We start from the raw sequence: 16,088 nt of genomic DNA, 5'->3' as shown, positions 1-16,088 counted from the left end.
GAAAAACACACAAAAATCAGCACAAACCCATGCCATCCATGCCCTCAATGATGTTTAAATTCAACAAAACAGTTGTATCATGCACCCATAACTAACCCTGGTCCTACTGGATACTGTGGCTACCCACAATATATTTTATTTAATGTTCTGAAAAAGTTCCAAAATTGTAGTTGCAGCAACTGTAATGCCCCAAACAAACTTACTTGTGAAAGTTGATTTCTAATCCAAAAGTGATCCAAAGAAAGTCAAAAAGGCCTCAAATCCAAATATCCAGCAGCATCCACAAAAAGTAATCCTTCCAGGTCAAGATCCAAATGAAAGTGACCAGCACATGAAGAAAGCACTGGGAGGAGCCTGCTGGACAGGAACAGGAAGTTGGAGACTGTGGGGCACTTCCTTCCTCCCACGCCCCCCCCCCAAAATGAACTCCTTGCAAAAAAAAGTGCAGGCAAATGTCAACCTTAGGAGTTATTCTGATAAAAAATCATCATTTTCAGAAGGTTTATGCTGCTTGCTGGTGGATTTCTTGTGCAGAATTGCAAATTTTGCAATTTCGCGAGTGCGGGATTGTTGCTGCCTGCCGCATCTACGTGTTCGCAATTGTTTACTCCCGCGATGCGTGATCACGAGCCTTTATGACATACTCGCGTTGACAAACTCTCGCTGTGCAAGGTGGCGGGCGCGATGACGTAATCGCGGTCGACAAACTCCCGCGGGATCACGCAGCAAGATCCAAAATGGCGCAGCACACGCAAACATGGAGAAAAACAACTCTTCATACGCTGAATGACGGTAAGTGAATGCCACGCGCCGCAATATTGTATTTGTCAAGCGCGACCAAGCAAAAAAATCCGCTGCGTGCGAATTTGCAAATTTTCGGCAAATTCGCGAGAATTCGCGGATTGCAAATTTGCCGAAAATCCGCAAAATCCGCGAGCGGAACTGATTTTACGCCCATGCTTTTAGTAAAAACACTACACACAAGTAATCCACACCAGTTGACAAAATAGAGCTTCATTTTATGAGAATAAATAGAACTTAAGATATGATATTTTGAAGAATAACTGAACAATAGAGCTTAGAAGCAATAAGAGCTTATGTGGGTTATCTGGTTGTGCTGGACCAAGACAAATTCAAGAGTTCAGGCTGACCACGATGGAGCACTGGCCACATACAGAGACCCAGTGAGGTCGCTGAACAAAAGTCCTCATCCTGGTTGCGTCGACAAAGATGCCGGTGCAGCCAAGCGATGAGTTGGTGTTCTACAGGAGCAGCACTTTATACCCAATTCCAAGGACCCAGGAATAGATTTACTCCACTTGACAGGGCAAGACTAACAGATGGCAGACTCCAGGTGCTGCAGCAGGATGTTGGGAATTCTTTTGTATCCCTGAGGCTACTGAACAGGAGGCAAGCAGGCACGCCCTTTGAGTCACTTTAGTTCTGGGTTGGAGAAATGCAGGTCCTGTCCTTCTCACTCCCAGGTGAGAGGGCAGCAGGCAGGAGATCAGCACAGTGAAAAAGGGGTAAAACCGAGTAGCAGTCCAGCAGAGTGGCAGTCCTTGTAACAAAACAGCACTCCTTCTTCCTGGTAGAGTATACACAGATCCAGAAGTGTACTGAAGTGGTGGTGTCTGAGGCCCAGTATTTATACTTTGGTGCCCTAGTTCTGGAAGGTGAGAGAAGCTTCTAGGCAGTGGCTTTGAAGCATAGAGAATACCCTTACTGCCATGCCCTGGCTCCAAACCGGCTGGAGTGACAATACACAGTTGTTAGGCCTATTGTGTGGAGACAGGGTACAGCCTAATCAGGTGTAAGTGGGGCTGTGCTTAGCCCCTTCCCCCATCAAGCCAATAATGGGCCCATTCAGGTCCATCAAGTCACACCAAAGCTCCATTGTTTTTGGCTGTCTAGAAGGAATTCACAACACAAACAAATGATGGACGTAATGCTGAATAAATAATACATTCACCCCCAGTCAAGAGATCTGGGTTAAACCCATTGTTCGTTTGCTCACCATCCCACCCCAGTTTAGACCCAGCCATATGCAAATCAGTCTTGACCCTGTGCCTCATGGTAACAGTCCAGACCGAACTGCCAAGCCTGGTCCTCCCTGCACCAGAAACAAGCATCCTGGAATCAGTTTCAGGGTATTACCCTTCAACAGCCAGGTTAGCTTGAATCAAGTGGTACAGTGAGCAAAGGACCCATTTTGGGCATACCCATCCCACTTAGGGCGAAAAGTGCTACACAAACAAATGATAGACGGAATGCTGAATAAATCATACATTCACCCCCAGTCAAGAGATCTGGGAAAAATCCATTTGTTCACCATGCCACCCCAGTTTAGACCCAGCCATATGCAAATCAGTCTTCACCCTGTGCCTCATGGTAACAGTCCAGACCGAACTTTCAAGCCTGGTTCTCCCTGGACCAGAAACAAGCATCCTGGGACTAGTTTCAGGGTATTACCCTTCAACAGCCAGGCTAGCTTGAATCAAGTGGCACAGTGAGCAAAGGACCCATTTTGGGCATACCCACCCCACTTAGGGTGAAAAGTGCTACACAAACAAATGATAGACGGAATGCTGAATAAATCATACATTCACCCCCAGTCAAGAGATCTGGGTTAAATCCATTGTTCTTTTGCTCACCATGCCACCCGTTTAGACCCAGCCATCTGAAAATCAGTCTTTACCATGTGCCTCATGGGAACAGTCCAGACTGAACTGCCAAGCCAGGTCCTCCCCGGACTGGAAACAAGCATCCTGGGACTGGTTTCTGGGTATTACCCTACATCAGCCAGGCTAGCTTGAATCCAGTGGCACAGTGAGCAAGGGGTCCATGTCTGGGCATACCCATCCCACTTAGGGTGAAAAGTACTACGCAAACAAATGATGGAATGATTGCTGAATAAACCATACATTCACCCCAGTAAAGAGATCTTGGTAAAATATATTGTTTTGCTCACCATGCCACCCCAGTGGGACATGGGTCTTGTGCTCTCCATGCCACTGGAGTCAAGCTATCCTGGCTGATGAGGGGTGAAACCCCGGAACCGGTCTTAGGATGCTTGTTTCCAGTCCAGGGAGGACCTGGCCTGGCAGTCCAGGCCGGACTGTTCATATTGGTGCAGGGTCAAGACTGATTTGCATATGGCTGGGTCCAAACTAGAATGGCATGGTGAGCAAAAAAACGATGGATTTAGGCCCAGATGTCTGTTCTGGGGTGAATGTACGACATTGTTCTGCATTCTGTCCATCAATTGTTCTTTTTGCATTTGTCAACCCGAGTGGGACGGGTATGCCCAGACGTGGGTCCCGTGGTCTCCATGCCACTGGAGTCTGGCTATCCTGGTTGATGAGGGGTGAAACCCTGAAACCGGTCCTAAGATGCTTGTTTCCAGTCCAGGGAGGACCTGGCTTGGCAGTTCGGGCTGGACTGTTTCCATTGGGCGCAGGGGGTCAAGACTGATTTGCATATGTCTGGGTTCAATCTGAAATGGCATGGTGAGCAAAAAACTATGGATTTAGGCCCAGATCTCAGTACTGGGGTGAATCTATGACATTGTTCTGTATTCTGTCCATCAATTGTTCTTTTTGCATTTGTCACCCAGAGTGGGACGGGTATGCCCAGACGTGGATCCTGTGCTCTCCATACCATGGACCTGTGTGTGTTGGATGCACAATGCTGCTTAGGAAGAATGTATCCTGCAGTGTGCGTTGGATGCACAATGCTGCTTATAGAGAATGACCCCTGCAGAATGGAGTATGTACTTTGCAGTGTGTGTTGAATGCACAATGCTGCTTCTGGAGAATGCACTCTGCAGTGTGTATTGGATTCACAATGCTGCTTATGGAGAATGCACTCTGCAGTGTGTGTTGGATGCACAATGCTGCTTATGGAGAATGACCTCTGCGATGTGTGTTGTCTGTAAAATGCTGCTTATGGAGAATGTATCCTTCAGTGTGCGTTTGATGCACAATGCTGCTTATAGAGAATGACCTCTGCTGAATGGAGAATGCACTTTGCAGTAGGTTTTGGATGCACAATGCTGCTAATGGAGAGTGCACTCAGCAGTGTGTTTTGAATGCACAATGCTGCTTATGGAGAAATCATCCTGCAATATGTGTTTGATGCACAATGCTGCTTATGGAGAAATCATCCTATAGTGTGTGTTGGATGCACAATGCTGCTTATGGAGGATGCACTCTGCACTGTGTGTTAGATGCACAATGCTGCTTATGGAGAAATAATCCTGCAATGTGTGTTGGATTCACAATGCTGCTTATGGAGAAATCATCCTGCAAAGTGTGTTGGATGCACAATGCTGCTTATGGAGAAATCATCCTATAGTGTGTGTTGGATGCACAATGCTGCTTATGGAGAAATCATCCTGCAATGTGTGTTGGATGGACAATGCTGCTTATGGAGAATGCACTCTGCAGTGTGTGTTGGATGCACAATGCTGCTTATGTAGAAATCATCCTCTAGTGTGTGTTGGATGCACACTGCGGCTTATGGAGAAATCACCCTGTAGTGTATGTTGGATGCACAAGGTTGTTGCTGGAGAAATCATCCTGCAGTGTGTGTTGGTTACACAATGCTGCTTACGGAGAATGCACTCAGCAGTGTGTGTTGGATGCACAATGCTGCTTATGGAGAAATCATCCTATAGTGTGTGTTGGATGCATAAGGCTGCTGCTGGAGAAATCATCCTGCAGTGTGCGTTGGATGCACAATCCAGCTTATGGAGAATGCATCCTGCAGTGCTCGTTGGATGCACAATCCTGCCTGTGGAGAATGGACTGTGCAGTTAGTGTTGGATACACAATGCTGCTTATGGAGAAATCATCCTGCAGTTTGTGGTGGACACACAATGCTGCTTATTGAGAAATCATCCTGCAGTGTGTGGTGGACGCACATTGTGGTTTATGGAGAAACCATCAAGGACTATGTGTTGGATGCACAATGCTGCTTACAGAGAATGCACTCCGCAGTGTGTTTCGGCTGCACAATGCTGCATATGGAGAATTCATCCTGTAATGTGGGTTTGATGCACAACGCTGCTTATGGAGAATTAACTCTGCAGTGAATTGGATGCACAATGCTGCTTATGGAGTATCAACTCTGCAGTGCATTGGATGCACAGTGCTGCTTATGGAGAATGCACCAAACAGTGTGGGTTGGATGCACAATGCTGCTTATGGAGAATGCACTCTACAGTGTGTGTTGAATGAACAATACTGCTTATGGAGAAATCACTCTGCGGTGTGTGGTGGATGCACAATGCTCCTTATGGAGAATGCACCCTGTAGTGTGGATTGGATGCACAATGCTGCTTATGGAGAAAGCACTCTGCAGTGTGTGTTGGATGCACAATGCTGCATATGGAGAATGACCTCTGCAATGCATTGGATGCACAATGCTGCTTATAGAGAATGACCTCAGCAGTGCATTGGATGCACAATGCTGCTTATGGAGAATGCACCAAGTAGTGTGTTGGATACACAATCCTGCTTATGGAAAATGCATTCTGCAGTGTGTGTTGGATGCAGAATGCTGCCTATGGAGAATGACCTCTGCAGTGCATTGGATACACAATGCTGCTTATGGAGAATGCACTCTGCAGTATGTGATGGATGCAGAAGGCTGATTATAGAGAATGACCTCTGCAGTGCATAGGATGCACAATGCTGCTTATGAAGACTGCACCAAGCAATGTGTGTTGGATGCAGAAGGCTGATTATAGAGAATGACCTCTGCAGTGCATAGAATGCACAATGCTGCTTATGGAGAATGCACCAAGCAGTGTGTGTTGGATGCACAATCCTGCATATGGAAAATGCATCCTGCAGTGTGTGTTGGATGCAGAATGCTGCTTATGGAAAATGTATTCTGCAGTGTGTGTTGGATGCACAATGCTTCTTATGGAGAATGCACTCTGCAGTGCATTGGATGCACAATGCTGCTTATGGAGAATGCACTCTGCAGTATGTGTTGGATGCAGAAGGCTGATTATAGAGATTGACCTCTGCAGTGCAAAGGATGCACAATGCTGCTTATGGAGAATGCACCAAGCAGTGTGTGTTGGATGCACAATCCTGCGTATGGAAAATGCATCCTGCCTTGTGTGTTGGATGCAGAATGCTGCTTATGGAAAATGTATTCTGCAGTGTGTGTTGGATGCACAATGCTTCTTATGGAGAATGCACTCTGCAGTGCATTGGATGCACAATGCTGCTTATGGAGAATGCACCAAGCAATGTGTGTTGGATGCAGAAGGCTGAATATAGAGAATGACTTCTGCAGTGCATAAGATGCACAATGCTGCTTATGGAGAATGCACCAAGCAGTGTGTGTTGGATGCACAATCCTGCGTATGGAAAATGCATCCTGCAGTGTGTGTTGGATGCAGAATGCTGCTTATGGAAAATGTATTCTGCAGTGTGTGTTGGATGCATAATGCTTCTTATGGAGAATGCACTCTGCAGTGTGCGTTGGATGCACAATGCTGCTTATGGAGAATGCACTCTACAGTGTGTGTTGAATGCAGAATGCTGATTATAGAGAATGACCTCTGCAGTGCATAGGATGCACAATGCTGCTTATGAAGACTGCACCAAGCAATGTGTGTTGGATGCAGAAGGCTGATTATAGAGAATGACCTCTGCAGTGCATAGGATGCACAATGCTGCTTATGGAGAATGCACCAAGCAGTGTGTTTTGGATGCACAATCCTGCGTATGGAAAATGCATCCTGCAGTGTGTGTTGGATGCAGAATGCTGCTTATGGAAAATGTATTCTGCAGTGTGTGTTGGATGCACAATGCTTCTTATGGAGAATGCACTCTGCAGTGCATTGGATGCACAATGCTGCTTATGGAGAATGCACTCTGCAGTATGTGTTGGATGCAGAAGGCTGATTATAGAGATTGACCTCTGCAGTGCATAGGATGCACAATGCTGCTTATGGAGAATGCACCAAGCAGTGTGTGTTGGATGCACAATCCTGCGTATGGAAAATGCATCCTGCAGTGTGTGTTGGATGCAGAATGCTGCTTATGGAAAATGTATTCTGCAGTGTGTGTTGGACGCACAATGCTTCTCATGGAGAATGCACTCTGCAGTGCATTGGATGCACAATGCTGCTTATGGAGAATGCACCAAGCAATGTGTGTTGGATGCAGAAGGCTGATTATAGAGAATGACATCTGCAGTGCATAGGATGCACAATGCTGCTTATGGAGAATGCACCAAGCAGTGTGTGTTGGATGCAGAAGGCTGATTATATAGAATGACCTCTGCAGTGCATAAGATGCACAATTCTGCTTATGGAGAATGCACCAAGCAATGTGTGTTGGATGCACAATCCTGCGTATGGAAAATGCATTCTGCAGTGTGTGTTGGATGCAGAATGCTGCTTATGGAAAATGTTTGTATCCTGCAGTGTGTGTTGGATGCACAATGCTTCTTATGGAGAATGCACTCTGCAGTGTGCGTTGGATGCACAATGCTGCTTATGGAGAATGCACTCTGCAGTTTGTGTTGAATGCAGAATGCTGATTATAGAGAATGACTTCTGCGGTGCATGGGATGTACAATGCTGCTTACAGAGAATGACCTCGGGAGTGCATTGGATGCACAATGCTGCTTATTGAGAATGCACTCTGCAGTGTGTGTTGGATGCACAATGCTGCTTTTGGAGAATGCACTCTGCAGTGTGTGTTGGATGCACAATGCTGCTTATGGCGAATGTATCCTGCAGTGTGCGTTGGCTGCACAATGCTGTTTATGGAAAATGCACTCTGCAGTGTGCGTTGGCTGCAAAATGCTGCTTATGGAGAATGACCTCTGCAGTGCTTTGAATGCACAATGCTGCTTTTGGAGAATGCATCAAGCAGTGTGTGTTTGATGCACAATGCTGCTTATGGAGAATGCACCAAGCAATGTGTGTTGAATGCAGAAGGCTGATTATAGAGAATGACCTCTGCAGTGCATAAGATGCACAATGCTGCTTATGGAGAATGCACCAAGCAGTGTGCGTTGGATGCACAATCCTGTGTATGGAAAATGCATTCTGCAGTGTGTGTTTGATGCAGAATACTGCTTATGGAGAATGTATCCTGCAGTGTGTGTTGGATGCACAATGCTTCTTATGGAGAAGGCACTCTGCAGTCTGCATTGGATGCACAATGCTGCTCATATAGAATGCCCTCTGCAGTGCATTGGATGCACAATGCTTCTTATGGAGATTGCACTCTGTGTGTGTCGGATGCATAATGCAGGTTATGGAGAATGCACTCTGCAGTGTGTGTTGGATGCACAATGCTGCTTATGTAGAATGTATCCGGCAGTGTGTGTTGGCTGCACCATGCTGCTTATGGAGAATGCTGCTGTGGTATGTGTAGGATGCACACTGCTGTTTATGGAGAATGACCTCTACAGTGCATTGGATGCACAATGTGGCTTCTGGAGAATGCACCAAGTAGGGTGTGTTGGATGCACAATGTGGCTTATTGAGAATGCACCAAGCAGGGTGTGTCGGATGCACAATGTGGCTTATGGAGAATGCACCAAGCAGGGTGTGTCGGATGCACAATGTGGCTTATGGAGAATGCACCAAGCAGGGTGTGTCGGCTGCACAGCTTTTCACATGGAGAATGCACCCTGCAGTGCGAGCTGGATGCACAATGTGGCTAATGGATAAAGCACCAGCAGGGTTTGTAGGATGCACAACGTGGCCTGTGGAGAATGCACTCTGCATTGTGCACTGGAAGGACAATGCTTGTTATGGAGAATGCACTCTGCAGAATGTGGCAGAATAGATGGACGAGAGAAAGTCTTCCTGTGGTTTGCACGTTGCTGTGCGGACGAATGCACACAGCTGAGGTTTCTGCCAGCTACAGTCTGATTCTTGGAATCCGCTCCAGGTGTCACTGCTGTGCAATAAACCTGACTGTAACCTGACCCGCTATCTCCAGGAACAGTGGTCATGGGACATGTCTGGGGTTTAACAGGGCCTGCGAATTTGAGGGCTTTACAATCCGTATAAAATTAGACGAGGCCACCGAGACATGTTTGCAGCTGCCGGAGGATGCTGTGACATTTTACAGCAAGTGGCCACCGTTACACGATTGATATTAAATGTCATTTTTCATTCCATCTGTAATTCTGTTTCCCACCGCACCTTGCGCTCAAGGAAACAGTCCGCCCGATGCGACAGACAAAGCAGCGTTTCACCTGGAATTGATATATGGAATTATAGGTTACAGGCTCTCGGTGCATTTCGGAAGTGCAGACGAACATCTGGGGGAAGATATCAACGTAGATTTCAAACAGAGGGAACAATCAAGTCAGAGTTAGGAAAGGAGAGAATTATTTCAGGGTACATAAAACATTAAACTATATATGCAATAATGCAAGGGTAATAAGAAATCATTCCAGGCATGAGCGGGCGTGGTACATGACAGATGACAGATGTCATTTGCTGACATTGGGTATATCGCTGGAGGATGGGTGGACAGATGGGAATGGTTTTAGGGGAGGATTTTCCAAGACTCTGCGTTGCTTTCTCCCCTTTGTGCAACGAGGTGGAATAACTTTGGTAGCCTCGCTGTGTTACCCCCCAAAGAAATATATCTGCCCCAGAAGTCTGTTTCAGACTCTGATGTGGTAGAACGAGGGGGCAGATTTACGTTTCCTGGCACATCCCTGCAAATCAGCAGGGATGCGCTAGGAAAGATGGGTGACGCAAGTTTACCCTTGTACCACCTCAGATGCGCTGCATTTACAATGCGGCGCATTATGGCGCAAGGACAAACAGATGCATGTCGCATCTGCCGGCGTAAGGTTAGCACAGTGCTGGAGTTGTGTCATGGGCGGAACGCAACTCCAGCACTGTTCCAACCTGGCCTATCCTCAACATGGTGCGTCACGCCTTATGCCTGCTTCAAGCAGGCGCAAGGTTTTGACGCTGCGGCGTTGGAAAAGTGACTTGTAGTTTTCAATCAGGCACTTTTTGAAGGCGTTCCTGCGACAGAACGCCCCCCATTAGCCAGAACGCCCACATGAAACCTGACGCAGGTTTAATGTGGCACAGGGCTTTACAACGTGATGCATCTCCCTAGATGTGTCATGTTGTAAATAGGGCACAAAGTGGCGCATGGTTTACGCCGCCGCTGCATCACAGAAGTGACGCAACGGCGGCGCCACTGTGGCGCACGGGGCTCGTAAACGTGCCCCGAGGTGTTTGCCTTCTGGTTCATTCTTTGTTGAATGTTTTGAGGCTGCGACTGGCCAAAGAGCAATGGTTGTTGGCAAAACAGGTGGGAGAGAGAGACATGGCCTTCCCTCAGAGTTGGGTGTAGGTGCTCAAATTTCATTTAAACTGCAGTGAGGTGGATGACAAGTTGGGAGATGGCCTCATGTGGGGTTGAGATGAAGTATTGTATTTTGGTGAGAAGTGCATTGCCTCATTAAAGAGGGATAGAATAATGACGTGGAACAGAAATTGGACGTCAGAAGAGGTTGTATCTTGCTGAGAATGTTTTGCTGACACCAAGGCATTTTTAATAGCTCATGTGACCTCCTACATACTTATCACATCACCACTACACCACAGTTTCCAAACATGACTTACATTGAACATGCAGAACCCAGTGCTGACAAGTGAAACCACAAAACCACTCTAACATAAAGTGCTATTCATCCAGAATGTCTCTCTTCGGCCTGATAGTCCTGGAGGAAGGCTAAAGTGTGGCTTAGGTTAATACTTATCCCTGACCCATTGAAGACTCTTGACTGAGCTTCTGAAATGATAAACTTTCCCTACTTGTTTCTTTTTGTCCTGACCTGACTACCTTCATGGAAATTCCCTGATTTGTGAAACTTCTGTTCCTAACCCTTCTCTGGACTTTGAAATTCTTAATTACTAATGTTTAGGAGAGAGAGCCTTAGATTATTTTCTGAGCACCAGATTTTTATGCTATTATTCTGTATTGCTGTCATAAAATTGCTTATCTGTTTAACACTAGTTCACCTCAATTTCTTCAGGCGTCTGGGAATCCTAGTTGTTATACTGTATCTCTACAACATGGTCTTATGATTAATCCTTGACCCCTGGTCATGTGTGCCGCTCCCCCACCGCTGCCAGCTCTATGAGATTGGGACTGCGCTCCTAGTTCCCTACTTCCTCCAGTTGAAGACCGCTGTTTGGAGGTTCTTTGGGTTTGAGCTTCCATCATTAGCCTTAATTGGTTTTGTTGTCATAATTTGGTAGAATTGATGTTCTGATTTTGATTATTGGCAATTTCAGTTTGTGGGTTATTTTGAGCCCATAGCCTTACCTTGGTTTTTCACCCCACCCCACTTGTTCCCCCTGTTTTTCTTGCTCCCACGCTGTTCCCACTCCCTGCCCTCCTGCCTCCCTGACAACCCCTTCCACCTCCCAGGACTACTTATTGAGGCCGCTGCACTGCTCCAGTGAGTAGTTCTTGACTCCTGACTCCTTGACTCCTGTTTGTGTGTGCTACTCCCGCCGCTGCCAGCTCCATGAGACTGGGTCTACGCTCCTAGTTCCCTGCTGCCTCCAGTTCAAGACCACTGCTCGGAGGGCCACTGGTTTGAGCGTCCATGATTAGCCTTAATTTGTTTTGTTTTCTTAATTTGGTTGATTTGATTTTCTGATTTTGATTATTGGCACTTTCAGTTTGTTGGCAATAGCCTTCGCTTGGTTTTTCACCCTGCTTGTTCCTGCTGTTTTTCCCACTCCCACACTGTTCCTGCTCCCTGCCCTCCCTGATAGCCCTCCCACCTCTCAGGACTACTTATGGAGTCCACTGTATGTCAAAGGCAAGCCCATCTGTGTCTATCTGTTCCTGGGCTGCGCCCAGAGCCATTACACTGGTCTACCCACCATCCGCCGCTACACAGACAAGGAGCTCCTCAATTTGGACCCCGGACACCAGAACAACTGCTACACATCCTCCCTGTGACCAACCAAAGGACCCGCCACCTGCCCCCACTGCTGCTTCTCCTGCTACACAGGACCCCTGCACTGGAGCCCACACCACTTCCGCTCAGAAGACTATGAACAATCCGGAACCACTCCAATGCATCCTTCCCAACGCCCGCTCCTTCTGCAAACATACCACAGAAATCTGGGACAGCATCACCACCCTCTACCCTGTCATGGCCTTCATCACCAAAACATGGCTCCACCCCTCCGTGAACCCTGACATCGCCAAACTAGACCGCTTTAAGATGACACACCAAGACCGCATCAGCAAACACGGCTAGGGCATCACCGTCATCTTCAAGGAAACCATCCGATACACTGTCAATAATGATGACCTAATGCCTCTCATGAAACACCTCAACTTTCAACTACAGACCGATGCTAAGACCATGATCAGAGGCACCCTTCCCTACAAACCCCCGGGACTCCAATCAGATTTCTGTGACGCCGTCTCCAACCTCATTGCCCCGTAAGCAATTGGCTCCCACCATTGAGTCCTACTCGGCGATCTCAAATTCCATGTCTACAAGCCCATTGATGCCAACTCCATCACCCTCCTGGAGAACCTAAACAGCATTGGCCTCACCCAAACCGTCACCTAACCCATGCACAAAGCCAGACATACACTCAACTCCATTTTTACCTCTAACGACAGAATCACATTTATCCACATCATAAAACTGACCTGGACTGACCACGCCATTGTTCACCTCACCTTCTCCGACACTCAGCACACCATCGCCAAGCACCACAGCTCCTCCCACAGCAGCTGGGACAAGGTAACTGAGACTCAGTGGACACAGACCCTCAGCACCACCCAACCCGAAATGTCAGTAGACCTTGACCTGGCCACTCAGGACTTCTCCGACTGGATCATCAAATGCGCTGACAGAGTTGTCCTGCAGAAACCAGTAAAAGCCAACAAAACCACAAAATGAGCCAGCTGGTATACCCTAGTGCTCATAACCACCAAGCGTAACTGCTGCTGATTCGAGAAGTGATGGAGAATCACTAAGAACCCCTCCAACAAAGCAGCCCTCAGCAACTACCACATTCGCATCAAGGAAGTCAAAAGAACAGCCATCTCTGCCCGCATTGACACACTGTCCAACCATACAAAAGAACTCTTCAAAATAGTCAAGGAAATCTCCAATATGGCATCCATAGAGAACACCATCCTTCCCTCCAGAGAGCTCAGCGACACCCTCATGGACTACTTACACAGCAAGATATCCACCATCAACAACTTCGAACACAACCCACCCCTCTCAGCCTTGACAACCCCAACCAACCAGCGTACACCAGCTTTTCCCGGCTCTCCACTCAGACCACCACAACCATCATGTCATCTATCCACTCCAGGGCACCAACTGCCCCCTGCCCCCACCATCTCTTCACGCTCAGAACCAACCCAATCAGCACGGAATTCACCAGCATCCTCAACACTTCCATCTCCACACTTACCTTCCGGATAGATGGAAACACGCATGGATCAGTCCCCTCCTAAAGAAACCCTCTGCCAACCCCAGAGATCTCAAAAATTTCCAACAGTCTCCATTCTCCCCTACCCAGCCAAAGCACCCAAGAAAGCCATCAATCAAGAGCTCACTGAACACCTTGAACAAAATCACCTGCTTGACGCCTCATATTCAGGATTCTGTCAACCACGGCACTGAGACTGCACTGATCACCGCCACAGATGACATCAGAACTCTCCTCAACTATGAAGAAATGGTGGCCTGATCCTCCTCAGACTGTCTGCTGCATTCAACACCGTCTCCCACCACACACTCATCGACAACCTCCACAACATCGGCATACAGCAAAACACCCTCAAGTGGATCATCTCCTTCCTTACAGGACACACACAGAGCATTCGACTGCCTGCCTTTACCTCTGCATCCAAGGACGTCATATGCGGCACACCCCAAGTTTCATCAATCAGCCCCACCCTGTTCAACATCTACATGACCCCCTCGCAGATGTCGTTAGAACCCACAAACTCAACAAAATTTCCTACGCAGATGACACTCAACTAATACTCTCACTCATCTTGGGCCCCAGCAACGCCATGACCATCCTAGCCAAATGGATGGAGACAACTGCCTCAAACTCAACTCCAAGAAAACAGAAGTACTGATCTTTGAGAAGAACACCTCCCTTTGGGACCACAACAATGCCCACAACGACAGACCATGTGCGTAACCATGACATCAACCTCAACAGCCAACTGACAATGAAACAAGTTGATGCAGTCGCCTTCTCTTGCTTCCACACCCTTTGCATGCTATGCAGGATCTTCATATGAATCCCAATCAACACCAGAAAGACAGCCATGCATGCTCTTGTCACCAGCTCCTTCGACTATTTCAATGCTTTCTATGCCGGAATGTCCATCCATCTCCTCAGAAGACTCCAGACCATAGATAATATGTCAGTCAGACTAATCCTGGATCTCCCCTAACAGACCCCTATCACCCCCACCTCGGAATCGACCAGTGCCTTCCCATCCAGAAGAGATGCCAGTTCAAGATCCTTATGCATGCCTACAAAACTCTACACGATCAAGGACCGTCCTCCATCAATCATTGACTCAACTTCCTCCTGCCCACAAGACACCTACCTCCACCTCACTCGCCCTTGTACACACCCCCTGCATCCATCGCAGTCACAGCAGAGGCCGCTCCTTCTCATGCATCGCCGGCAAGACCTGGAACGACCTGCCTCTCCCACTCTGAACAGCACCCTCCCTTGTAGACTGCCGAAATAAACTCAAGACCTACTTTTTCAGTGGAGACATGGCACCCTAGGAGGTCAGATATAACCGTAGGGGTGACAGTGCTGCCCTATAAAATTCTGATTGATTGATTGATGAGTAATGTATTTGAATTTGATTATTAATTTGTAATAATCTTGGCTACCGATTCCTGGTCTTCGTTGTGTAGTCAAATGGGGTGCACTGCTAATTGAATTTTAATTGATGTTAATGCTAACTACCATCACCTCAGTCAGAGAAAAAGGTCTCTCAGGGAACCAATGGTAAGCAACTGGGCCCAGAAAATGCTGTATCGTGTGCGCTATTTCTCATTTAATTTACTTTGTAAAGGACTGTTTATTGCTGTATAAAACAATACATATATACAAAGCACAAAAAGTGTACACTTCAGATAATCACAAGTTGACACACATATTTAGCAAATTGTACGGTCTCATTAAAAAGTATCATGCTTTATCATATATTGTAAGCTTAATTTTGGATAGTGAATGACCTGGCAATGACGCAGGCAGAGTTTTAAGGATAGCATAAATGAAAAATGCATGTTCAGAATTCTTAACATCCCTATAGCAAGTGTGATAATTGGAGCTATCCTTAAAGGGTCCATTCAGTGAAGAGATAAAAACACACAGTTCTCTTTACACAGTCCTAGGCTTATATTTGCTAAGCCCCTGTGTTGTCTTTGTGTCACTCAATGCACCACAAGGGAAAACAAGGGCTTAAGTGAGAATTAGCAATCAATACACGAGCCTTCCTGCTCATCTAAGTCAGAGAGGTAGTTATTTTTCAACTGATAGTTGGTGCTGGACAACAACAGCGACTTCAAAGGAGTGAATATATCGATGTTGAGCTTAGGGAGAAGGGGTGATTCAGCTATTTCGTTTGAAGAAGGAGAGTATCCTGGAGTTGTTGGAGAAGAACTCATCAAGTCTTCAACCATCAACAGGACGGTTCAATCCCATCCCACCACATGTCAAACTGATGCCATCTTACACATGTTGGGCTCTGGCTCTTTCCAGATGACCTCTGCAATGTCTGGTATTTCACAAGGGCATTTTTCTCTTTATGCCACCTGGGCTGCATGGCATTATCTAGCTAACTCCACAGAGCCTGCTTTTTCCAAAAAACAACCAACAGGAAATTACCACCAAACAAGGATTTTACAACATTGCTTAATTACCACATGTTTTGGGAACAATTGATTGCACCCATGTGCAATTAATGCCACCTGCAGCTACCACACATTTGTTCTGCAATTGGAAACACAACTATTTCATCAATGTTTAAGCAATT

The sequence above is a fragment of the Lissotriton helveticus genome, chromosome 10 (assembly GCF_964261635.1).
Source record: "Lissotriton helveticus chromosome 10, aLisHel1.1, whole genome shotgun sequence".
Lineage (NCBI taxonomy): Eukaryota > Metazoa > Chordata > Amphibia > Caudata > Salamandridae > Lissotriton > Lissotriton helveticus.
Note: the sequence above shows the minus strand (reverse complement) of the source record.